The sequence below is a fragment of the Bubalus kerabau genome, chromosome 1 (genome assembly GCF_029407905.1).
Source record: "Bubalus kerabau isolate K-KA32 ecotype Philippines breed swamp buffalo chromosome 1, PCC_UOA_SB_1v2, whole genome shotgun sequence".
In the NCBI taxonomy this organism is placed as follows: domain Eukaryota; kingdom Metazoa; phylum Chordata; class Mammalia; order Artiodactyla; family Bovidae; genus Bubalus; species Bubalus kerabau.
The window spans coordinates 18,956,769-18,980,986 of NC_073624.1; the positions used below are offsets into that span (position 1 = coordinate 18,956,769).

The window sequence follows — 24,218 nt, forward strand, 5'->3', positions numbered from 1 at the left end:
AGACCAGGGTTCCATCCCTAGTTGGGAAGATCCTCTGGGGAAAGAAATGGCAACCCACTCCAGTATTCTTGCCTGGGAAATCCTATGGACAAAGGAGTGTCGCAGGCTACATCCATGAGGTCACAAAAGAGTCAGACAAAACTCAGCGACCAAACAGCAATCACACACACACACACACACACACACACACACATATATATATATATCTTCTTTCTTGGATTTACTTCCTATTTAGGTCACCAGAGAGCACTGAGGAGAGTTCCCTGTGCTATACAATAGGTTATTATTTATCTATTTTAAGTGTTCAGTTCAGTCTCTCAGTAGTGTCCGACTTTTTGTGACCCCATGAACCGCAGCACACCAGGCCTCCCTGTCCATCACCAACTCCCAGAGTTCACCCAAACCCATGTCCATCGAGTCGATGATGCCGTCCAACCATCTCATCCTCTGTCGTCCCCTTCTCCTCCTACCGTCAATCTTTCCCAGCATCAGTGTCTTTTCCAATGAGTCAGCTCTTCACATCAGGTGGCCAAAGTATTGGAGTTTCAGCTTGAACATCAGTCCTTCCAATGAACACCCAGAACTGATTTCCTTTAGGATGGACTGGTTGGCTCTCTTTGCAGTCGAAGGGACTCTCAAGAGTCTTCTCCAACACCACCGTTCAAAAGCATCAATTCTTTGGTGCTCAGCTTTCTTTATAGTCCAACTCTCACATCCATACATGACCACTGGAAAAACCATAGCCTTGACTAGATAGACCTTTGTTGGCAAAGTTTATGTGTGCGTGCATGCTAAGTCACTTCAGTCGTGTCTGACTCTGTGACACTATGGATTGTAGCCCATCAGGCTCCATGTCTACGGGATTCTCCAGGCAATATCTATTTTATACTTAGTATCAATAGTGTAGGGCTTCTGAGTCTGGTGGCTGAGGCAGTAAAGAATCCACCTGCTGTGCAAGAGACCTGAGGTGATCCTTGGGTTGGGAAGATCCCCTGGAGGAGGGTATGGCAACCCACTCCACAATTCATTCCTGGAGAATCCCCATGGACAGAGGAGCCTGGCAGGCTACAGTCCATGGGGTTGCAGAGTCAGATACAACTAAGTGCACAGCACAGCACATCAATAGTGTCTATATGTCATATATGTCAATCTCAATGTCCCAATTCATCCCACTCTTCATTTCCCCTCTTAGTATCCATATGATGTTCTCTATGTTGGTGTTGTCTCTATTTCTGCTTTGCAGTAAGTTCATCTCTATCATTTTTCTAGATTCCACATATAAGTGATGTTATACAGTATTTGTTTTATTCTTTCTGATTTACTTCATTCTACATAACAATCCTATTTCAAACCCTAAAGATGATGCTGTGAAAGTGCTGCACGCAATATGCCAGAAAATTTGGAAAACTCAGCAATGGCCACAGGACTGGAAAAGGTCAGTTATCATTCCAATCCCAAAGAAAGACAATGCCAAGAATGCACAAACTACCACACAATTGCACTCATCTCACTAGCAAAGTAATGCTCAAAATTCTCCAAGCCAAGCTTCAACAACACGTGAACCGTGAACTTCCAGATGTTCAAGCAGGTTTTACAAAAGGCAGAGGAACCAGAGATCAAATTGCCAACATCCACTGGATCATCAAAAAAGCAAGAAAGTTCCAGAAAAACATCTTTTTCTGCTTTATTGGCTATGCCAAAGCCTTTGACTGTGTGCATTACAATAAACTGTGGAAAATTCTAAAAGAGATGAGAATACCAGGGCACCTGAACTGCCTCTTGAGAAATTTGTACGCAGGTCAGGAAGCAGCAGTTAGAACTGTACATGTAACAACAGACTGGCTGCAAACAGGAAAAGGAGTACGTCAAGGCTGTATTTGTCACCCTCCTTATTTAACTTCTATGCAGAGTACATTATGAGAAATGCTGGGCTGGATGAAGCACAAGCTGGAATCAAGATTGCTGGGAGAAATATCAATAACCTCAGATATGGAGATGACACCACCCTTATGGCAGAAAGTGAAGAGGAATTAAAGAGCCTCTTGGTGAAAGTGAAAGAGGAGAGTGAAAAAGTTGGCTTAAAGCTCAACATTCAGAAAACAAAGATCATGGCATCCAGTCCCATCACTTCATGGGAAACAGATGGGGAAACAGTGGCTGACTTTATTTTTTTTGAGCTCCAAAATCGCTGTAGATGGTGACTGCAGCCATGAAATTAAAAGATGCTTACTCCTTGGAAGAAAAGTTATGACCAACCTAGACAGCATATTAAAAAGCAGAGACATTACTTTGCCAACAAAGGTCCTACTAATCAAGGCTATGGTTTTTCCAGTAATCATGTATGGATACGAGAGTTGGACTATAAAGAAAGCTGAGCACCAAAGAATTGATGCTTTTGAACTGGGGTGTTGGAGAAGACTCTTGAGAGTCCCTTGGACTGCAAGGAGATCCAACCAGTCCATCCTAAAGGAAATCAGTGCTGAGTATTCACTGGAAGGACTGATGCTGAGGTTGAAGCTCTAATACTTTGGCCACATGATGTGAAGAACTGACTCATTTGAAAAGCCCCTGATGCTGAGAAAGATTGAAGGCGAGAGGAGGCGGGGACGACAGAGGATGAGACGGTTGGATGGCATCACCAACTCAGTGAACATGAGTTTGAGTAATCTCTGGGAGTTGGTGATGGACAGGGAGCCCCCTTGTGCTACAGTCAATGGGGTCGCAAAGAGTCGGACATGACGAGCGACTGAACTGAACTAAACCGAACATAACAATCTCTAGGTCTATCCATGTCTCTGCAAATTTCACAACTTTATTCTTTTATAGCTGAGTAATATTCCATTTTATATATGTACAACTTCTTCTCTATCCATTCCTCCTGTGAGGACATTTAGGTTGCTTCTGTGTCCTGGATGTTGTAAATAGTGCTTCAGTGAACATTAGGATGAATGTGTCTTTTTGAATGATGATTCTCTCCAGGTATGTGCCCAGGAGTGGGATTGCTGAGTCATACGATAGTTCTATTTTTAGTTTTTTGAGGAACTTCCAGACTGTTCTCCATAGTAGTTGTGCCAATTTACATACCCATATGTAGGAGGTTTCCCTTTTCTGCACATTCTCTTCAACATTTATTGTTCGTAGATTTTTTTAATGATAGACATTCTGACTGGTGTGAAGTAATACCTGACTGCAGTTTTGCATCTCTCTAGTAATTAGTGATGTTGAACATCTTTTCATGTATTTGTTAGCCATCTGTATGTCTGGAGAAATGTCTGTTTAGGTCTTTTCCCATTTTTCAACTGGGTTGTTTGGTTTGTTGATATTGAGTTGTTCGTGCATTTTGAAGATCAGTTGCTTGTTAGTTGTTTCATTTTAGTTGCAAATATTTTCTCCCATTCTGACAGTTGTCTTTTTGTTCTGTTTATGGTTTCCTTTGCTATGCAAAACCTTTTAAGTTTAATCAGGTCCTATTTGTTTATTTTTGTTTTTATTTTCTTTACTCTAGAAGGTTGGTCAAAAAAGATCTTGTTGCAATTTATGTCAAAGAATCTTCTGCCTATGTTTTCCCCCAAGAGTTTTATAGTCTGACAGAGAATTTAAATAGCCATGATTAAAGTCCTCAAAGAATTAATTAACAAGATGTGTGTCTTGGCAGAAAAACGATAATAAAAACAAGTGAAAATTCTACAGATGAAAAAGTTAACAGCTGAAATTAAGAACTAGAGAATTAGTCTATCAGCACATTAGATCAATATAAAGTAGAAATAGTAAAATGGAAGATGAGAGGATAAATATTCCTCTATATAGAAAAGCTAGTTACATGGTAAGTGCCTGGTTAAACAATACTGTATAACAAAGTTTCCCCCCAAATTTAGCAGCTGAAGGAATTTTTTTTTTTAATTTTGATCATAATTTCCTGGTCAGTAATTTGGGAAAGAATCAACTTGGCAGTTCTATCTTTGGGGTCTCTCATGTGGTTGCACTTAGATGTTATCTGGGGCTGATATCTCTAAAGGTTTGATTGAACTGTGGTTATGTAAGGAAATTTCCTGAAGTATTTTTTTGGTTGGGGATTAGGAGGGATAAAGGAGCATCCTGTCTGCAACTTAATCCAGAAAGATTTTACATACTCAAGGGTAAATGGGGCAGGAGAGGGACAAAGGAGGAGAGAGAGGGAAAGCTAGAACAAGACAGAGAAAGAGAGAGAAAACTAGAGAGAGAGAGAGGGGACAGAGAAAGAGAGAGAAAACTAGAGAGAGAGAGGGGGGGAGAGAAAATAAAGAAAGAAAGAAGAATTAAAGCAAAATACTAACCTAACATTTGGGGAATCCAGATAAAGTTCAGAGAGAATTCACTCCTAGAAAACCTTCACTAAAGGAAATACTAGTAACATCAAACCCATGAAATGCCTAGGAGAAAACCTAGGTAAAGATGTGCAAAACATCGGAGAGAAATTCAAGACCAAATTGAATGAAGGGATATATTTTGCCAATGATTTGGGACACTCAATGTTGTCAAAATAAATCATTCTCAAATTTATATACAGATTAAAGCTAACCTCAATAAAATTCCCTGATGCTTTTGTGTGTGTGAAACATGACAAGATGATTCAAAGTTTATGTTGTTCAGTCACTCAGTCATGTCTGACTCTTTGCAACCCCATGGACTGCAGCACGCCAGGCTTCCCTATCCATCACCAACTCCCAGCGTTTACCCAAACTCATGTCCATTGAGTCAGTGAGGCCATCCAACTATCTCATCTTCTGTTGTCCCCTTCTCCTCCTGCCTTCAATCTTTCCAAGCATCAGGGTCTTTTCTAATGAGTCAGCTCTTCACATCAGGTGGCAAAGTATCGGAGCTTCAACTCAAAAATGTATACAAAATACAAAAACCAAGAATGACCAAGGCAGTTAGGAAGAACAGCAACAACATAACTTCTTAAAGTTACCCAGACTTACTATGTGTTTTTAGTCACTCAGTCATTTCTGATTCTTTGTGATCCAGTGGACCATAGCCCAGCAAGCTACTCCCTCCATGGGGACTCTCCAGGCAAGAATACTGGAGTGGGTTGCCATGCACTTCTCCAGGGGAATCTTCCCAACCCAGGGATCAAACCCAGGTCTCCTGCCTTACAGACAGATTCTTTACCATCTGAGCCACAATGGAAGGTTCAAGATTTACTATAAAATTACAATAATTAAGAAAATGTGGTACAGGTGGAAGGATAGACAAATGACACAGTAGAAGTACACCATACCATTAAGAAAATTAAAATATAAGACAGAATTAAACACAAAAAATAATAATAAATATTTATTCCAAAAGTCATCATCATGGTAATTTGCACCTTTGTATTTGTAATAGTCAAAACCTGGCAACAAACTCAAATTTCTGCCACTAGTTGAATGGATCAATGCATGGTCATGTGATCATTCAAAGGAATACTCTATAGTAATAAAATTGAATACAATGTTGCCATAAACAACATCAGGAGTGAGAAATTAGACATGAAAGAAAACATTCTGTATGGTTACACATAAAGTTCAAAAACTGGGAAAATATTCTATGGCAGTACAAGTCTTAGGTAAGCGGTCTTCCCTGGAGAGGAGGAGAACACATCTATTGGGAGGCGATAGTGATTCTGTGGTGCTGTGCATGTTCTCTTTGTAGATCTGGATTGGGGAACATGACCCTAGGTATACACTTATTGTTTGTACTTTGTTCTCTATTATTGTCCTTAAATAATAATGTTTCATAAAAATATTATTCATCTAAGCATTTCTTTCCTGACATAGCACTTCTTAGCATTTCTTAGCACTTCTTTCCCCTGAAAAAAAATGAGTAAACAATGAGAATGCTATGGAGCAGGACCTTACGGAGCCTTCTCAGGACAGACCACCCTCATGTCCTGCACCTGCTTCTGTCTGTAGAAAAGCCTTAGCCAAAGAATAAATTTAATCACAGAAATGAAAAATTTTCAGAAACATAGGAAAACAGTCAAATAGGATAAAATAATAATAGTTTAGCCCTAAACAAAGTCAAGGATTTTTAGTTCCTCCTCATGGGCTATAGCTAACATTCTGAGCCATATCCTTTGAGTTGTTTTGCAGATGCTGAAATCCCAACCAGGAGGTAGAAGTAAATTACATGATGACCAGACTAGTGGGGTGCCATTTTCTTCTCTAGGGGATCTTCCCACCCCAGGGATCAAACCTGAGTCTCTTGCATTGCAAGCAGATTCTTTACCATCTGAGTCAACAGGGAAGCCCATAATCTTCTTCATCTTGCACAATTCCAAGAATTGGCCTCAAGGAAATGGGAACAGATCAACACTAGAACTGATGATTAACTGTATTTCAAATAATAAAGGTGACACTGATCAGACCTATTTCAAGATGACTGTCGGGGCTAGCTGTGCTATTCTGTAGGTAGCCTGTCCCCTACCTCCACCTGTGCACTCCTAAAATTCCCATTTAAAAACTCTTGTCCCTGATCAGCAAGGGAGAGCTGGTTCTTTGGTACATTAGTCATCTGTCTCCCCAGACCTGCTGGTTTACTCAACAAAGCTATCTTTAATTTTACCCCACGCTTGTCTCTCAGTATTGGATTCTTGAGTAATGAGCAGTTGAAACCTGAGTTCAATAATTTCACTACATAATATCTTCCTTTTGAAGCCTGTTTTCGCTTATTCTCTGCTCTGGGGAAATTTCACTCCAGGAGCATCCTAAGTATAGTAGCCTTTCCCTGTCTTACCTGAGCAGATCACAGAGGCCATGTTGCCATGGGAACAGTCAGGATCACCCAGGGCAGTCACAGGGCATTTCCACAGGAAGGACTCAGTCCCTGAGCAGTGAAATCGGGCTTTCCAGAGTTGATCACTTCCTTCTGCTCCATTTGGGGTGGAGATGGTGACTCCACAGCCAAGTTGACGACAGACAACATTGGCATTGGCCAGACTCCAGTGGGAGGCACAGAGTGCTCTCCATTGTCCAGAAATATACATCTCCACCTGCCCCATACACTGAGAGGTGTCATTTTTCATAAGCCGGACTTCTGTGTACACTGATAGAAAAAGACAGGATTTCAGCACAATCTGATTTCTTTTTTAGCTTGAACTGAGTGTACACGGAGGTTAAGTCCTGATGTGCATCTCAACTGAACAGACAACCTGAGCAGCTCCACTGTGGTGACAAGTGCCCCCTGGACAGGGCACTTTGGGGCAGGACCAGAGCTCAGGCTCCTCCCCCTTACACCTGAACGCTTCAGCCCAGACCTGGTGATCTGACTCTCTGAATGGCACATGTCCCAGGACAGACACAGCCTTACCACATCCCAGCTCTGCACAGATAACCTGGGCAGTGAGGAGTGTGAAGTTTCCATCCGACACTAGGGTCCAGGCTTCTCCAGAATGCACTTCTACTCACCTTGAGCAGGGTCATCCCCTCAAGCCAGACACACAAAACCTAACAGAAACAAAGAACAATAAACACAGTGAGTGTTCATGAACCTGGCTTGACAATTGGAAACAACATTCACAGGCATGAGATGGAGTGAAAGCTTTTCTTTCCAACAGTGGAATAAGAGGGGACAAGAAGAGAGAATTTGACTATCATTGTCAAACTGCATTTTCATGAGCAAGTTTCTGAAGAGATATCCAGAAGGATTGAAGGATCAGTTCGGAATGGCTGAATCCCGAGAATATATATCGGTTAGGATTGTTAATTCCTATCTGGGGCATGGAAACTACAGTGCCCAAAGAAACCGCACAGTGGTAGTCATTCAAACGTGGGTGCAGAGCTGAAGTGAGAGTGAAAAAGGTCCATGGGGTTCAAGAGCTTACAGGCCTAAGAGCCAGAGAAGTTTAGAAGTTTAGAGGACCATCCTGAGATTTCTGGGGCTAAACTTCTGGCCAGTTTTCTCTCAGAGCCAATATTCAAGTCACTGAGGACAGGGAATATCACACGGGCTGGATCTGAGTGCAGGTATTATAATCTAATTGTGAAAGAAGTTGTCCACAGGTAAGTTTAGAAATGACAAAAGCTCAGAGAGTCATAGGAGAGGGAGGGAATGGCCCTAGCCATATTTCTTAAAAACCTAGGATTTATCAAGACACCTAGGAGAAAGTGAGGTCTCAGTGGGATTATGCAAGACATTTGAGTTAGTTGATTACTTCATACTAGACATGAGATTCTCAACAAATGTGAAAGAGTAATGATAATTTAATGTATTCTAACCTTATCTATATGCTAATTGCATATGCCTTTCCTATTTGGATTTTTGAGATAAGAAGCCAGCAACCTATAAAAAAGGAAAATGAAAGGAAGAGAGCAGACAGCAAACAACCCAATATACTTTCAGTTCAGCCACTCAGTCGTGTCCGACTCTTTGCGACCCCATGAATCGCAGCATGTCAGGCCTCCCTGTCCATCACCAACTCCCAGATTTCACCCAAACTCGTGTACATCGAGTCGGTGATGCCATCCAGCCATCTCATCCTCTGTCGTTCCCTTCTCCTCCTGCCCCCAGTCCCGCCCAGCATCAGGATCTTTTCCAATGAGTCATCAGGGTCTTTTTGCATGAGGTGGCCTAAGTATTGGAGTTTCAGCCTCAGCATCAGTCCTTCCAATGAACATCCAAGACTGGTCTGCTTTATAATGGTCTGGTTGGATCTCCTTGCAGTCCAAGGGACTCACAAGAGTCTTCTCCAGCACCACAGTTCAAAAGCATCAATTTTTCAGCGCTCAGCTTTCTTCACCGTCCAACTCTCACATCCATACACGACCACTGGAAAAACCATAGGCTTGACTAGATGGACTTTTGTTGGCCAAGTAATATCTCTGCTTTTTAATATGCTTTCTAGGTTGGTTACTAGGTTGCTGTCTAGGAAGATTACTTTCCTTCCAAGGAGTTAACATCTTTTAATATATACTTTAGAGATTTCTAAATTGCAAACGCATCAATAGGAATGAAACATAAAAAGATTTGGGGGAAAAAAGACTTGTTCAACAAGATTTTAACACTTTTTATCCCCTGTGCTCCTCCCATTTACCACATAACCCTGCTACCCTTTCTGATTTCTCCCAATGCAGAAAAGAAAAAACAAGCTTAAGAGCTACAAATAGATGGCAAGGAGACTCCAAAAGGAAAGAACTTCTGTAGGGAGTGAGGTGGAGTGAGTGGCAGGTTAAATGGGGAGTGGATGGAGTATGAGAGAGAGAGACCAAAAAAAGACTGATGATAATGATTTCATCCTTCAGAGACCATATTTTGGATAGAGAAAAGGTAATCCAATAAGAAAAAAACCAGCACATCATAAAGAACAACTTTTTAAATAATTTTTCTGGTTTCTGAGCGTGTTCATAATTATTTATGTACATGGTGGAATTTGTTCTGGTGAAGGACTCTGATTGCATAAGTTTGTGAACTTGAAGTCTCAAAAAGAATGATGTAACAGAATAAAAATCTACTATAGAGAGCAGGTGGAGAAGGCAATGGCAATCCACTCCGGTGTGCTTGCCTGGACAATCCCAGGGACAGCAGAGCCTGGTAGGCTGCCGTCTATGGGGTCGCACAGAGTCAGAGATGACTGACGTGACTTAGCAGCAGCAGCAGCAGCAGCATAGAGAGCAGGAGAGAACAGAAAAGGCACTGCAGAAATTAAAGAATTGAAGGGTTAGCTTGACCACTCATACAAGAATGAATGATGAGAGAGAGGATGATCTGCTTGCCTTTTATTATTTATCCATTTCCATCTCCCCAGAGAGGCCCAGGTTAAGCCCCCTAATCTATTCTGGCTGGTAGTTTGGTCACAGGCTACACATCCTAGATAAACCATTTTCATTTAACTGGTTGTTGTTGTTGTTGTTGCTCAGCCACTCAGTCGTGTATGACTCTTTGCTACCCCATGGACTGAAGAATGACAGGCTTCCCTGTCCTTCACTATCTCCCTGAGTTTGCTCAAACTCATGTCCATCAAGTCGGTGATACCATCTAATTATCTCATCTTCTGTCGTCCCTTTCTCCACCAGCCTCCAATCTTTCCCAGCATCAGGGTCTTTTCCAGTGAATCCGTTCTTCATATCAGGTGGCCAAAGTATTGGAGCTTCAGCTTCAGCATCAGTCCTTTTAGGGAATATTCAGGGTTGATTTCATTTAGAATTGAGTGGTTTGATCTCCTTGCAGTGCAAGGGACTCTCAAGAGTCTACTCCAACACCACAGTTGAAAAGCATCAGTTTTTCAGTGTTCAGCCTTCTTTATGGTCCAACTCTCACATCCATACATGACTATTGAAAAAAACCATAGCTTTGACTAGATGGACCTTTGTCTCAAAGTAATGTCTCTGTTTTTTAATATACTGTCTAGGTTTGTCAGCTTTTCTTCCAAAGAGCAAGCATCTTTTAATTTCATGATTGCAGTCACTGTCCACAGTGATTTTGGAGCCCAAGAAAAAAAAGTCTGTCACGCTTTCCATTTTTCCCCCATCTGTTTGCCATGAAATGATGGGACAGGATGCCATGATCTTAGTTTTCTGAATGCTGAGTTTCAAGTCAGCTTTTTCACTCTCCTCTTTCACTTTCATCAAGAGGCACTTTAGTTCCTCTTCACTTTCTGCCATTTAGGGTGATGTAATCTGCATATCTGAGGTTGTTGATATTATATTAATTCCATGAGATTAAAGATTTAGAATAACAAAGAGAGAAGTATTTCTTGTATTCTGTTTTATATACCCTGATAAAAGTTACATATTCAAATATGTGCTGGATAATCAATAAAGTCTTCGGACATATTAAGATAGAGACTTCTGAGATATCTTATTTCTTTTTTATTTTCTACTTGATTTTAAAATTTACATAGAAGAATAAGTGTGTGAAAATTCTAAGAAAATTATTAAATAGAAGGCTGAATAGGAAAAGGAGTACATCAAGGCTGTATAATGTCCCCCTGCTTATTTAACTTATATGCAGAGTACATCACGAGATATTCTGGGCTGGAAGAAGCACAAGCTGGACTCAAGATTGCTGGGAGAAATATCAATAACCTCAGATATGCAGATGACACCACCCTTATGGCAGAAAGTGAAGAGGAACTAAAAAGCCTCTTGATGAAAGTGGAAGAGGAGAGTGAAAAAGTTGGCTTAAAGCTCAACATTAAGAAAACTAAGATCATGGCATCTGGTCCCATCACTTCATGGGAAATAGATGGGAAACAGTGGAAACAGTGGCTGACTTTATTTTGGAGGCTCCAAAATCACTGCAGATGGTGATTGCGGCCATAAAATTAAAAGACACTTACTCCTTGGAAGGAAAGTTATGACCAACCTAGATAGTATATTCAAAAGCGGAGCCATTACTTTGCCGGCAAAGGTCCGTCTAGTCAAGCCTGTGGTTTTTCCAGTAGTCGTGTATGGATGTGAAAGAAGGACTATGAAGAAAGCTGAGCGCTGAAAAAATTGATGCTTTTGAGCTGTGCTGTTGGAGAAGACTCTTGAGAGTCCCTTGGACTGCAAGAAGATCCAACCAGTCCATTCTGAAGGAGATCAGCCCTGGGATTTCTTTGGAAGGAATGATGCTAAAGCTGAAACTCCAGTACTTTGGCCACCTCATGCGAAGAGTTGATTCATTGGAAAAGACTTTGATGCTGGGAGGGATTGGGGGCAAGAGGAGAAGGGGACGACAGAGGATGAGATGGCTAGATGGCATCACCAACTCAATGGACGTGAGTTTGAGTGAATTCTGGGAGTTGGTGATGGACAGGGAGGCCTGGCATGCTGCGATTCATGGGGTCGCAAAGAGTTGGACACAACTGAGTGACTGAACTGAACTGAACTGAACTGAACTGAAATGTATTCAACATTTGTTGACACAACATGACTAGATATGCTAAAATTCTAGAGTGGAGATTATTTCAATGTTAGCCAAGGATCTACAGCTTATTTTTCACTGGGAATTTGCTGATTCATTGCATAATTTAATGATTCAGAATCTGGGCTTGGGCAAGCAGAGGACTATTGGGACAGGAAGCCAGCATAATTTGGGGGTTACCTGGTGCTGGAGTGACAAAATTAGAGTCTTGAGAGCCTTTCTCACACAGCATGTTTTCTCCTCAAATATCTGCCCATTATATAAGCTGTGAAGGATAGGAGGCTAAAGAACTATATAAAAAGACTTGGAAAGCAGAGTCTTTCTCATTCTCTTGGGTACTGAGCTACCATAGAATCTAAGCTCTGAACTGAACTCTCTGAAAGCCCCTGTCATAGGGACAGAAAAATCAGAGGTGGACTCAGTGCTACCAAAACTGCAACCTACACTTATTACAGCTCAGTTTTAGGTTATATTTAGATGTTTGAGTGATATACACCCCTTCCCCCTATCTGCCTAGCAAATCAAAGGGTAAATCATTTCAGGTATTAGAAAATGTATCAGGAGTATCTTACTTTTTCATATATAATTTATAGCATTCAATAAAACATGACATGATATTTGACAAGTTAGGATAACATGACAAATGACCAAGGTGAAAAAAAGAGATAAGAGAATGCAGAGACACACATGATAGAAATGCATAAGGATTTTAACTATGATCAGTGTATTTAGGGGAAAGGAGAGAAGGGGAGAATATACAGATAAAAAGATGAAAAAATTAACAAATAATCATAAACAAATAAAAATAGCAATGGAACCATTGCCAACCTAAAATAAAATATCTAGGTTTTAAAAGTGAATGAATACATCAAACAAATTTTAGATAGAACTTAGAATATAGTGATTTAGAGGAGTCCTAAAGATGAAAGATGAGAAGGAAAATAAAGAGTAGGAGAGGGAGAACAGATACAGAGACCGAGAGGCAGAACTACTTGAAGATGTAATAATAGAGAATTTTTTAATTATAAACTAAAGAGTATGAAAAGCCCCACTCCTAGTAAAGCTGCTGAAAATCAAAAGGAAAAAGGAAAATCTGAAATAATAACAGATTTATTTAATACTAAAGGAAGGGAAAAAAAGGGAGAGAAAAAGGAACATAAAGCATGTGGATCAATTAAAAGCAAATGGCAGATACCAACACATCAATATTAGTAATTGCATTTACAGTGAATGGGTTAAGATAAAACAAAACTGATGCAAATGTTACTTGCAAAATGATCACCTTATATTATGAAAACAAAAAAGGTTGAAAGTAAAATGATGGAAAAAATGTACTAACTATAAGAAAACTCGAGTAGCTTTATCGATGTCCCAGAAAGGAGACTTTAAGAAAAGATATACTAATTGACAGTAGTGCTGAGAGGGCATCAGAGGGCAGACAGACTGAAACCACAATCACAGAAACTAGCCAACCTGATCACATGGACCACAGCCTTGTCTAACTCAATGAAACTAAGCCATGCCATGTAGGGCCAACCAAGATGGACGGTTATGGTGGAGAGTTCTGACAAAATGTGGTCCGCTGGAGAAGGGAATGGCAAACCACTCTAGTATTCTTGCCTTGAAAAACCCCATGAACAGTATGAAAAGGCAAAAAGATAGGACACTGAAAGATGAACTCCCCAGGTCAGTAGGTGCCCAATATGTTACTGGAAATCAGTGGAGAAATAACTCCAGAAAGAATGAAGGTAGGGAGCCAAGGCAAAAACAATACCCAGTTGTGGATGTGACTGGTGATAGAAGCAAGGTCCAGCAGTGTAAAGAGCAATATTGCATAGGAACCTGGAATGTTAGGTCCATGAATGAAGGGAAATTGGAAGTGGTCTAACAAGAGATGGCAAGAGTGAACGTCAACATTCTAGGAATCGGTGAACTAAAATGGACTGGAATAGCTGAATTTAACTCATATGACCATTATATCTACTACTGTGGGCAGGAATTACTTAAAAGAAATGGAGTAACCATCATAGTCAACAAAAGAGTCTGAAATGCAATTGCTGCTAAGTCGCTTCAGTCGTTTCCAACTCTGTGCGACCCCATAGACGGTAGCCCACCAGGCTTCCCCGTCCCTGGGATTCTCCAGACAAGAACACTGGAGTGGGTCGCCATTTCCTTCTCCAATGCATGAAAGTGAGAAGTGAAAGTGAAGTCATTCAGTCGTGTCCGACTCTTAGCGACTCCATGGACTGTAGCCCTTCAGGCTCCTCCATCCATGGGATATCCATGGGATTTTCCAGGCAAGAGTACTGGAGTGGGGTACCATTGCCTTCTCCGCTGAAATGCAGTACCTGGATGCAATCTCAAAAACAACAGAATGATCTCTCTGTTTGTTTCCAAGGCAAACCATTCAACATCACGGTAATCCAAGTCTATGCCCCAACCAGTAATGCTGAAGAAGCTGAAGTTGAATGGTTCTATGAAGACCTACATGACTTTTTAGAACTAACACCCAAAAAAGATATCTTTTTCATTATAGAGGACTGGAATGCAAAAGTATGAAGCCAAGAAACACCTGGAGTAACAGGCAAATTTGACCTTGGAGTACAGAATGAAGCAGGGCAAAGGCTAATAGAGTTTTGATCATAGCAAACACCCTCTTCCAACAACACAAGAGAAGACTCTACACATGGACATCACCAGATGGCTGACACCAAAATCAGATAGATTATATTCTTAGCAGCCAAAGATGGAAAAGCTCTATAAAGGCAGAAAAACAAGACCAGGAGTTGACTGAGGCTCAGATCATGAACTCTTTATTGCCAAATTCAGACTTAAATTGAAGAAAGTGGGGAAAAACACTAGACCATTCAGGTATGACCTAAATCAAATCCCTCATGACTATACAGTGGAAGTGAGAAATAGATTTAAGGGACTACATCTGATAGACAGAGTGCCTGATGAACTACAGACAGAGGTTCCTGATACTGTACAGGAGACAGGAATCAAGACTATCCCCAAGAAAAAGAAATACAAAAAAGCAAAATGGCTGCCTGAGGAGGCCTTAAAAATAGCTGTAAAAAGAAGGGAAGCAAAAAGCAAAGGAGAAAAGGAAAGATATACCCATGTGAATGCAGAGTTCCAAAGAATAGCAAGGAGAGATAAGAAATCCTTCCTTGGCAATCAGTGCAAAGAAATAGAGGAAAACGACAGAATGGACAAGACTAGAGATCTCTTCAAGAAAATTAGAGATACCAAGGGAATATTTCATGCAAAGATGGGGTCAATAAAAGACAGAAATGGTATGGACCTAACAGAAGCAGAAGATATTAAGAAGAGGTGCAAGAATACACAGAAGAACTGTACAAAAAAGATCTTCATGACCCAGATAATCACGATGGTGTGATCACTTACCTCGAGCCAAACATCCTGGAATGTGAAGTCAAGTGGGCCTTAGGAAGCATCACTACTAACAAAGCTAGTGGAGGTGATGGCATTCTAGTTGACCTATTTCAAATCCTGATGATGCTGTGAAAGTGCTGCACTCAATATTCCAGCAAATTTGGAAAACTCAGCAGTGGCCACAGGACTGGAAAAGGTCACTTTTCATTCCAATCCCAAAGAAAGGCAATGCCAAAGAATGCTCAAACTACCACACAATTGCACTCATCTCACACGCTAGTAAAGTAATGCTCAAAATTCTCCAAGCCAGGCTTCAGCAATACGTGAACCGTGAACTTCCAGATGTTCAGGCTGGTTTTAGAAAAGGCAGAGGAACCAGAGATCAAATTGCCAACATCTGTTGGATCATTGAAAAAGCAAGAGAGTTCCAGGAAAACATCTACTTCTGCTTTATTGACTATGCCAAAGCCTTTGACTGTGTGGATCACAATAAACTGTGGAAAATTCTTCAAGAGATGGGAATACCAGACCACCTAACCTGCCTCTTGAGAAACCTGTATGCAGGTCAGGAAGCAACAGTTAGAACTGGACATGGAACAACAGACTGGTTCCAAATAGGAAAAGGAGTATGTCAAGGCTGTATATTGTCATTCTGCTTACTTAACGTATATACAGAGTACCTCATGAGAAATGCTGGGCTGGATGAAGCACAAGCTGGAATCAAGATTTCTGGGAGACATATCAATAACCTCAGATATGCAGACGACACCACGCTTATGGTAGAAAGTGAAGAAGAACTAAAGAGCCTCTTGATGAAAGTGAAAGAGGAGAGCGAAAAAGTTGGCTTAGAGCTCAACATTCAGGAAACTAAGATCATGGCATCCGGTCCCATCACTTCATGGCATATAGATATGGAAACAGTGGCTGACTTTATTTTGTGGGCTCCAAAATCATGGCAGATGGTGACTGCAGCCATGAAATTAAAAGACGCTTGCTCCTTGGAAGGAAAGTTATAACCAACCTAGACAGCATATTAAAAAGCAGAGACATTACTTTGCCAACAAAGGTCCATCTAGTCAGAAGCTATGGTTTTTCTAGTAGTCATGTGTGGATGTGAGAGTTGGACTGTAAAGAAAGCTGAACAATGGAGAATTGGTGCTTTTGAACTGTGGTGTTGGAGAAGACTCTTGAGAGTCCCTTGGACTGCAAGGAGATCCATCCAGTCCATCCTAAAGGAAATCAGTCCTGAGTGTTCACTGGAAGGACTGATGTTGAAGCTGAAACTCCAATATTTTGGCCACCTGATGTGAAGAGCTGACTCATTTCAAAAGACCCCGATGCTGAGAAAGATTGGGGGCAGAAGGAGAAGGGGATGTCAGAGGATGAGATTGCTGGATGGCATCACTGACTCAATGGACATGAGTTTGGGTAAACTCTGGGAGTTAATAATGGACAGGGTGGCCTGGCATGCTGCAGTCCATGGGGTCACAAAGAGTCGGACACAACTGAGCAATTGAACTGAACTGAACTGAACACTAATTGAATTAAAGAGGGAATTTTCAAGATTATAATGAGATGCACCCTTAATAAAGATATAGACATCAAAATTCAAGAAAGGTAACAGGACATAGCTTTGAAATATACTTGACAGAATGAAAAGAATAAATAGGCAAAATCACAATCAAAATGGGGGATTTTTACTGTATCTTTTTCAATAGCATACAAACCAGACATACAAAAAACAAAGAATACAGTAGATGTACAAGAAAATAATCAGCACATTTAACTAAGTAACACATAGAGCAATGCACCCAACAGTGCAAGAGTTCACATTATTGTAAATGCACTAGGAATATTTATCAAAAATGACCACATAATAGGACAAAATATTTCACTCTTTGAATTCAAACAGAGTATTTACTCTGGACACAGTGGAATAAAATTAAGAATTAAAAAGAAAATATTGTTAGCCATTCCTATTTTGGGAAATTCAGCAACACCGTTCCAAAAAACACCTGAGTCTGGAAATAAATTTAAAATTTACCAAATATTGTGAAATAATGATAATAAAAATACAATAATAATGATAATAAACACAAAATAATGATATTATCATAAATTCTTCTAATGAAACTCAAGTAGTGCCTAAGGGAAATTTATACCTTAGATTTAGAGAAGAGGAAAGACCAAAAGTGAAAAAAATGTAAGCTTCAATTAAGAAACTAGGAGATGAGAAATCCTAAAGAATATAGAATGTTGGGGTTAATTAAAAAAGGAACAATATTGTTACCATCTTTCTAAATTCCATACATATGTGTTAGTATACTGTATTGGTGTTTTTCTTTCTGGCTTACTTCACTCTGTAAAATAGGCTCCAGTTTCATCCACCTCATTAGAACTGATTCAAATGTATTCTTTTTAATGGCTGAGTAATACTCCATTGTGTATATGTACCACAGCTTTCTTATCCATTCATCTGCTGATGGACATCTAGGATGGTAACAATAACCCTGTGTACGAGACAGCAAAAGAGACACTGATGTATAGAACAGTCTTATGGACTCTGTGAGAGAGGGAGAGGGTGGGAAGATTTGGGAGAATGGCATTGAAACATGTAAAATATCATGTATGAAACGAGTTGCCAGTCCAGGTTCGATGCACGATACTGGATGCTTGGGGCTGGTGCACTGGGACGACCCAGAGGGATGGAATGGGGAGGGAGGAGGGAGGAGGGTTCAGGATGGGGAACACATGTATACCTGTGGCGGATTCATTTTGATATTTGGCAAAACTAATACAATTATGTAAAGTTTAAAAATAAAATAAAATTTTTAAAAAAATTAACAAAAAATAAAAAAGGAACAATAATGAACGGAAAAGAAGGTAAGCATAAGATAGAAAACATAGGAAAAAACCCTTTAAACATGGCTCATTGAAAACTGATGAACACTGATCAATACCAATGAAGAGCAGAGAGTAAAGGAAGTTAACAATACCAAGAATGAAAAGGGACATCACTATAAATCATACAGATTTTTTGGTCATAGTTTTTGTGTTGTTGTTTGTTTGTTTTTGGCTGTGCTGTGGCTTGTGGGATCTTAGTTCTCAGGTCAGGGATTGAACCTGGACCCATGACAGTGAAAGTCCAGAGATTTAACCCCCAGATTGCATAGCTTTATTAATAAAATTTATACATTTAATGTGGATAAGTACACGGAAAGTGTCAATTTCTCCACAGCCTTGCAAACACTTAGGTGTCTTTAAAAAAAAAAAAAGTCATTCTGACATGTGTGAGATGATATCTCTTTCTGGTTTGATTTACACTTCCCTGATGATTGACAATGTCAAGCATTTTTCATATACCCGCTGGCCATTTGTATGTCTTCTTTAGAGAAATGTCTATTCAAGCCCATGGCCAATTTTTTGGGTGTGTTCTGATTATCTACTCCTGAAGTTCTTCCTGATAAAGGACTGCTTAGTGATGCCCAACATCCAACCAAAAAATTATTAGAATTTCCAAAAGAGAGAAATGTAACCTATAACACATTTTTTAAAAACAATCATTTAAAGTAGGTTCAGAAATTACAGAAATGATTGAATTGACTGAAGAGCTCCTTAAACCCCTAATATCAATATGCTTAATGAACAATAAAAATAAACAGGGAGGAAAACTAGGAAAAATAAACAAATGAGACTTCTGAAACTGAAAAATATAGTATTGGAATGAATAGTCATCTGGATTAATTACACAAGAGACTAGACATTGCAGAATAAAAGAACTGGGAAGTAAGACACAGCAGTAGAAGCTAGTTAAAGGGAACCAAAGAGTAAAAAGGCAGAAAAATAAGAATGGAAACTCAATGACACGTGGGATAACATCAAAATGTATAAAATATGTGTATTTGGAGATTCAGAATAAGGGATGTGCAGAAAAATATTAAGATAAGATAAATGACATTTTCGCAAAGTTATTGAAAACTGTAAACCCACTAATCCAAAAAGCTAAACAAATCCCAAACAAGATAATGAAACCATTCTCAGAAAACTTGACAATGTTATTACTGAAATTTATTGGTAAACAAACAAACAAAAATATGTTAAGAGTAGCCAGGGAAGTTTGACATATTATATACAGGGAACAAAAGGAAAAGTATTATTTACTGACATTTTGTTGAAGGCAATAAAAGTCAGATGACAATGTAAGAACATATTTAAAGTATTGGGATTGGGCATTTGTTACACTAAAATTGAATCAGCTATGAAAATACTTTTCAAAACTGAATGAAAATTAAAAAGATTTCAGGTAAATGAGAGATGCTAGAATTGGAGGCCACCAGACACACACTACACAAAACTGCCTCAGAAAGTTCTTCAAGCTAAAGGGAGATGACAGCAGATGAAAACATGGATCCTCTCAAAGCTATAGAGACCGTGCTAAATGTTGATCCTCTATTAGAAGATTTAAGCAAAAATATGGGCAACAACCTATAAGATTCATAATAAATTTATAAATAGAATGTATGACAATGATAGCACCAATGACAGGGACAGGAAAGTGGAAGAAAAGTATAGTGACTGACATTGCGTGTTGTGACATTATATCATTTCAAGGTAAAATGTAATTGAGGATTAATAATTCAACATTGGGCTTTCCCGGTGGTTCAGTGGTGAAGACTCCACCTGACAATGCAGGAGACGTGGGTTCAATCCGTGGTCTAGGAAAATCCCACATACCTCAGAGCCACTAAGCCTGTGCACCAAAACTAGTGAGCCTGCACTCTAGAGCCCAGGGGCCACGACTACTGAAGCTTGTGCACCATAGAGCCTGTGCACTACAGCAAGAGAGGCCACCGCAGTGAGAAACTCATGCCTGCAGCTAGAGAGTAGCCTCTGATCTCCACAACTAGAGAAAAGCCCATGCAGCAATGAAGACCCAGCCAGCAAAAAATAAAAATTACTTAAAAAAATTTTTAATTAAACATTATAATCACCTAAAAATCTGATGCAATTAATAAACCAATACAGTATTTAAATTAAAATGATAAAATATACTCGAAGATTAAAATAAGAACAAAGATATAACGTATAGCAGCAGCTGCTGCTGCTACTGCTGCTAAGTCACTTCAGTCATGTCCAACTCTGTGAGACCCCATAGACAGCAGCCCACCAGGCTCCCCCGTCCCTGGAATTCTCAAGGCAAGAACACTGGAGTGGGTTGCCATTTCCTTCTCCAATGCATAAAAGTGAAAAGTGAAAGTGAATTTGCTCAGTCGTGTCCAACTCTTAGCAACCCCATGGACTGCAGCCTACCAGGTTCCTCCGTCCATGGGATTTTCCAGGCAAGAATACTGGAATGGGTTGCCATTGCCTTTTCGGACAAATAGCAGGCAAGTACACTTAAACCCAATTATATCAATAATTACATTAAATAAATAACTTAAGTACTCCAAATAAAAAACAAGATAATCAGACCAGATAAAATAAGACAAAACAATATACTGTCTACAAACTTCTATGTGTTTAAATATAACATAGAAACATATTAAAGAGGTAAAAATTAAAACCATGCAAACACAATTCAGAGAAAACTCTGTATAATATCTAAATTAATATCATACAAAGTCAGAGTATAAGACAAAGAATTCATTCATAGAAAAAGAAACATTTTATGATAATAAAATACAAAAGAAATTATATAGTATTGAAACTGGTGGGTTAAAAATAAAGTGATGCTTAGAGGAAAATTTAGAACCTTGATGCTTCCTTGATGACTACATTAGAATAAAAATAGAAACAGAAGGAAATGATCCAAGACTCCACAAAAGCAACCACAATCATAACTGAAAAAGAGAAATGAAAACTGAGCATAGAAATCAATTAAGAAGAAAGCAAATACACGATCAAGAAAATCAATACAGTCCATTAGTGATTCTTTTAAAAAGAACATTAACACTGATAATCTTCTAGCAAACCAATTAAGAAAAAGAGGGAACACATTAACAGCACCAGTAACAAAAGGAGGAATATCATTGTAGATCTTCCCAACATGTAAAGATATGAGATATGAACCAGTGTTACTAACTTGAAATTTTTTTGTAAAATGGGCCAAGTCCTTAAAAACACATTACTTGTGAAACACAACTCACCAAAATCTGATACAGAAAAAAGAGAAAAATATGAGTAAACTTATTTGTTAAATAAACAGAATCCATATTATAAAAATTTTCCACTAAAAAAACTGCCAGCTACAAATGCTAGCACTTCCACAGAGCTGAGAAATGACTCCCACAACAGGATAAAGGAAGAGAGGGAGGGAAGGAATGAGGGCAGGAAGGAAGTGTAACACAGAGGCTGTGGTGAATGTACGAACTGACCTGCATCTTTCCAACCCTCCCCTCCTGCAATCCTTGCATCTTTATCCCATCATCATTTTGCACTTCAGTACTGTAGTCCCTGGTGGCTCAGAAGATAATCAAGACTCTGCCTGCAATGCGGGAGACCCAGATTTGATCCCTGGGTGAGAAGATCCCCTGGAGAAGGAAATGGCAACCCACTCCAATAGGGTCACAAAGAGTAGGACAGGACTGAAGGAACTTGGAACGCTTGCACCACAGTCCACAATTTGTGTGTTCCCTCCCAGATCTTCCACCTGAACTCCTTGAAATCTCATTTTTTCAAACAAACTTCTCTACATTCTCCTCTGGTCATTGTTTCCACTCTGCTGCTGCTGCTGCTGCTACTGCTAAGTCACTTTAGTCGTGTCTGACTCTGTGCGACCCCATAGACAGCAGCCAACCAGGCTCCCCCATATCTGGGATTCTCCAGGCAAGAACACTGGAGTCGGTTGCCATTTCCTTCTCCAATGCATGAAATTGAAAAGTGAAAATTGAAAGTCAAGTCGCTCAGTCGTGTCTGACTCTTCGCGACCCTATGGACCACAGCCTACCGGACTCCTCTATCCATGGGATTTTCCAGGCAAGATTACTGGAGTGGGGTGCCATTGCCTTCTCCTGTTTCCACTCTAGATTTCTCCTAAACACGGTACTTCACTTCCAGCAATCCACTACTTAAGCTGGAATTTCTCTTCCATATCTGACTGCTAAGGATGAGCAGAAGAAACTCCGAGTTTTGATTAAGATAATGAAAACACATGCGATTCTAATCTTATTTCTGCTACATCACTACCACTGACTTATCTTCACATCATTAAAATATGTCTGAAAATACAGAAAAAACAGACCAGGAAGAGGAAACTAGTGACAAAAAGAGAAATAGAAGGAACCTGGAACCCTTCATAAAAATGTGAGAGTCTAAGTTAGAGCAATGGTAGTCAGGGTGTACAAACCACAATCAGGGTTTAAATATTAGTTCAGTTCAGTTGCTCAGTCATGTCTGACTCTTTGTGATCCCATGAATCACAGCACGCCAGGCCCCGCTGTCCATCACCAACTCCCGGAGTTCACTCAAACTCATATCCATGGAGTTGGTGATGGCATCCAGCCAACTCAGCCTCTGTCATCCCCTTCTCCTCCTGTCCCCAATCCCTCCCAGCATCAGAGTCTTTTCCAATGAGGCAACTCTTCGCATGAGGTGGCCAAAGTATTGGAGTTTCAGCTTTAGCATCAGTCCTTCCAATGGACACCCAGGACTGAATTCCTTTAGAATGGACTGGTTGGATCTCCTTGCAGTCCAAGGGACTCTCAAGAGTCTTCTCCAACACCACAGTTCAAAAGCATCAATTCTTCAGCGCTCAGCTTTCTTCACAGTCCAACTCTCACATCCATACATGAGCACTGGAAAACCATAGTCTTGACTAGACAGACCTTTGTTAAATATCAGAGCACTTCCAATTCTCTACTTCTAAGTATATCTTAACTGGAATTAATAACAAGACATCAGTTTTCTTAAGATAACATTGGGAGTTCTAATTTCACACAAAGTTTCAACATCACACACTCCATTTTAATTCAGATGCTGATTTATCAAAATATGGTAGACACACCTGTAGTATTTCCACAAATTTATCTTCAGTTGGAACTATGATTATGACATTGTGACAATAAGGAAGGTTACCTGAGATGCCAGAAAACAGGTTTGTTTAAAACAAAAGTTTCTAACTAAAATTCAAATTCACCTTGAAAATAATTATTTTTAATAAGAATGATAAAGAGAAAACATTTTGAAGAGATGAATAGATTTATGACATAAGTGCTGTAGTGGTTTCACAAATGCATACTTATCAAGCAGTTTTGTATGTCAGACATACCTCAATAAAGTACTTTTTAAAAAAGAAAAGAATTGTTTCTTTAAGGGCATCAACTAGAATCATCAAAGATCTGCTGAAGGTGAGATTAGAAAAGATCACTTTTCCAGTGATCTTCCTGTACATAAAGACCCAAGAGCTGATTGGCTGTGGCTGTTAAGGACCTACTGCAGATGTCTTCAGGGCTCCCCTGTCCCACCATCCCATTAGATGGGGTGGTACTATCCTAAGACCAGCCTTCTATCTTAGGGAATTCACTGTGATAACTGACAATATCTTCCTCCAGTCCAATTGTTCTGATGTGATTAATAACCTGGACATCCAATCTGCAATTGTGATAACAACTAGAAGCATCTCTGCCAAACACTGTGAGCACCCATTCACACCCTAGCTTCACTTCTGTCTTTCCTGCATCCACCTTGGCATAGGTCAAACACACTTAGGTAGCACTGAGTACTTCTTAGGAGTCACATCAGGTCCTCTTAGCTTCAATTCAGTTCAGTTCAGTTCCTCAGTCATGTCTGACTCTTTGCAACACCATGGACTGCAGCATGCCAGGCCTCCCTGTCCATCACCAACTCCTAGGGTTTACTCTATCTCATGTCCATTCAGTCGGTGATGCCATGCATCCACCTCATTCTGCCATCCCTTTCTCCTCCCACCTTCAATCTTTCCCAGCATCAGGGTCTTTTCC

At 39.9% G+C, this 24,218-nt stretch overlaps 1 pseudogene; it reads right to left on the bottom strand.

Annotated features, from left to right (window-relative positions):
• The window catches only part of LOC129644284 (antigen WC1.1-like), a 42,855-nt pseudogene that overhangs the window by 12,637 nt on the left and 6,000 nt on the right, over positions 1-24,218 (bottom strand).